This window comes from Belonocnema kinseyi, chromosome 4 (genome assembly GCF_010883055.1).
Source record: "Belonocnema kinseyi isolate 2016_QV_RU_SX_M_011 chromosome 4, B_treatae_v1, whole genome shotgun sequence".
Classification (NCBI taxonomy): domain Eukaryota; kingdom Metazoa; phylum Arthropoda; class Insecta; order Hymenoptera; family Cynipidae; genus Belonocnema; species Belonocnema kinseyi.
Window position 1 is genome coordinate 2,574,993 of NC_046660.1, and position 3,222 is coordinate 2,578,214.

The 3,222-nt window shown below is 15.7% G+C and overlaps 1 protein-coding gene across 2 annotated transcripts in view; it reads left to right on the plus strand.

Moving 5' to 3' along the window:
- LOC117171769 (structural maintenance of chromosomes protein 6) overlaps positions 1 to 3,222 on the plus strand; it is a 55,518-nt gene that overhangs the window by 5,263 nt on the left and 47,033 nt on the right. The gene's annotated exons all lie outside the window — the stretch shown is intronic.

Genomic DNA, 3,222 nt, shown 5'->3' on the forward strand with positions numbered 1-3,222 from the left:
TAATCTTTTTGTTTGAATGTTTATTTATTTTGTTGAAAATTAATTTTTTAACTGAATAATCTTCTTGGTTTAAAAATTTGTTATGTTGAAAATGGATTTTTTTAAACTGAAATTCAGTTTTTCAAACAGAAAATGAATTTATTTTAATTAAATTTATTTTTCTAAATTAGAACTGAATTTTTTCACTTTAAAATTAATTTTTTTAAACCGGAAATGAATAATATGAATAATCCTCTTGATTAAAAAATTTGTTATGTTGAAAATGAGTTTTTTGTAACTGAAATAAAGTTTTTTAAACAGAAAATGATTTTTTTTTCAATGAAATGAATTTTTTTAACTGGAAATTAATCTTAGTCCTGGGTAGAAAATTAATATTTTTGGTTAAATGTTTAATTATTTTGTTGAAAATGAATGTTTCAAAGTGAAAATTAATTTTTTCACTTAAAATGAAGAATATGAATAATCTTCTTGATTTAAAAATTTGTTATGTTGAAAATTAATTTTTTTAATCAGAAATTAAGTTTTGCAAACAAAAAATTATTTTTTTTAAAAATGAAATTAATTTTTCTAAATTAAAAATTAATTTTTAAAACTAAAAATTAAGGTTTTTAATTAAAAATTATTTCATGAGCTGAACATTAATTTTTTAACTGGAAATAATAATATGAATAATTTTCTTGATTTGCGAATTCGTCTTGGGTAGAAAATTAATCTTTTTGGTTGAATGTTTAATTATTTTGTTGAAAATTAATTTTTTAAACTGAAAATCAATTTTTTAACTGAAAATAAATAATATGAATAATTTACTTAGACTAAATATTGGTTTTGTTGAAAATGAATTTTTTCAATGAAATTTATTTTTTTAAGCTAAAAATTAATTTTTTAAACTGGAAATAAATAATATGAACTGTAAATGAATTATTAAACTGAAAATTCATAATATGAATAATCTTCTTGAATTAAAAAAAATTAAACTGAAAATAAATTTTTTAACTGAAAATTAATTTTTTATTTAAAAATCAAGAATATGAATAATCTTCTTCATTTAAAAATGGATTATGTTGAAAATTAATTTTTTTAAACTGAAATTTATTTTTTAAAGCTAATTATTTTAAATTATCGTTTAAAATTCATCTTTTTTGATAAGAAGAATATTATATTGAATTGAAAAAAATTACTAAATAATTTTTAAAATGAAATGAATTATTTAAACTGAAAATTAATTGTTTAAACTGAAAATTATTCTTAGTCTTGGGTAGAAAATTAATCTTTTTGGTTAAATGTTTAATTATTTTGTTGAAAATGAATTTTTCAAACTGAAAATGAATTTATTTAACTGAAATTCAGTTTCTCAAACAGAAATATTTATTTTTATAGATGAAAATTATTTTTTTTTTCAACTAAAAATGAATTTAAAAAAAAAAAAAATATTTCAAACATAAAATGATTATTTTAAATGAAATTTATTTTCTTTAAATGTTAATTCGCCATTAAAACAAAATTGATCTTTTTCGTTGAATTTTTAATTATTTATTTAAATTTTAAAAATGCATTTTTTTAAAATGAAAATCAGTTATTCAAATAGAAAATGAATTTTTTAAACTGAAAATTCATTTCTTAACTAAAAATGAATAATATGAATAATCTTTTTGAATTAAAAAATTGTTTAGTTGAAAATAATTTTTTTAAAACTGAAATTAAGTTTTTCAAACAGAAAATGAATTTTTAAAAATGAAATTTATTTATTTATTATTTTTTAACAAAAAATGAATTTTTTGTTACATAAAAATTAATTTTTAATTTTTAAACTGTAATTTAATTTTTTTAAACTGAAAATAATAATATGAATAATCTTCTTGATTTGCAATTTTATCTTGGGTAGAAAATTAATCTTTTTGGTTGAATATTTAATTATTTTGTTGAAAATGAATTTCTTAAACGAAAAATTAATTTATAATTTAATTATTTTTTTTGTATATGAATTTTTCTGATATAAAATGAATTTTTTAAACTGAAAATGCATCTTTTTCACTGAAAATTAATTTTTTTAACTGAAAATGCATTTTTTTAAACTCAAAATTAATTTTTTAAAACTATAAAATAATTTTTTCCTGGAAATGAATAATATGAATAATCTTCTTGAATTGAAAATTTGTCTTGGATAGAAAATTAAACTGAAAATTATTTTTTTAACTAAAAATGAATAATCTTCTTTATTTAAAAATTTTTTATGTTGAAAATGAACTTTTAGTAACTGAAATTAAGTTTTTCAAACAGAACATGATTTTTTTTTAATGAAATAAATTTTTTAAATGAAATGAATATAAGCTAAAAATGAATTTTTTAAACTGAAAATGCATCCTTTTAACTGGAAATTAATTTTTTAAACTAAAAATGCATTTTTTTAAAACTCAAAATGAATTTTTTAAAACTGTAAATGAATTTTTTTACTGGAAATGAATAATATGAATAATCTTCTTGAATTGAAAATTCGTCTTGGGTACCAAATTAAACTGAAAATTAATTTTTTAACTAAAAATGAATAATTTTCTTTATATAAAATTTTTTATGTTGAAAATGAATTTTTTGTAATTGAAATTAAGTTTTTCAAGCAGAAAATTAATTTTTTTTAATTGAAATAAATTTTTCAAACTGAAAATTAATTTTTTATCTTTAAATGAAGAATATGAATAATCTTCTCCATTTAAAAATTGATTATGTTGAAAATTAATTTTTTTTAACTGAAATTTATTTTTTAAAGCTAAACATGAATTTTTTAAACTGAGAATTTATAATATGAATAATGTAATTGATTTGCAAATTCGTCTTAGGTCTAGATTTATTATTTTCGGCAGAAAAATCATTTTAAATTATCGTTTAAAATTCATCTTTTTTGATAAGGACAATATTATATTGAAAAGAATTAATAAATAATATTTAAAATGAAATGAATTATTTAAACTGAAAATTAATTTTTTAACTAAAAATGAATAATCTTCTTTATTTAAAAATTTTTTATGTTGAAAATGAACTTTTTGTAACTGAAATTAAGTTTTTCAAACAGAACATGATTTTTTTTTTAATGAAATGAATTTTTTTAATGAACTAAATTTTTTTAACGAAATAAATTTTTTTAATGAAATGAATTTAAGCTAAAAATGAATTTTTTAAACTGAAAATGCATCTTTTTAACTGAAAATTAATTTCTTTAACTGAATGCAT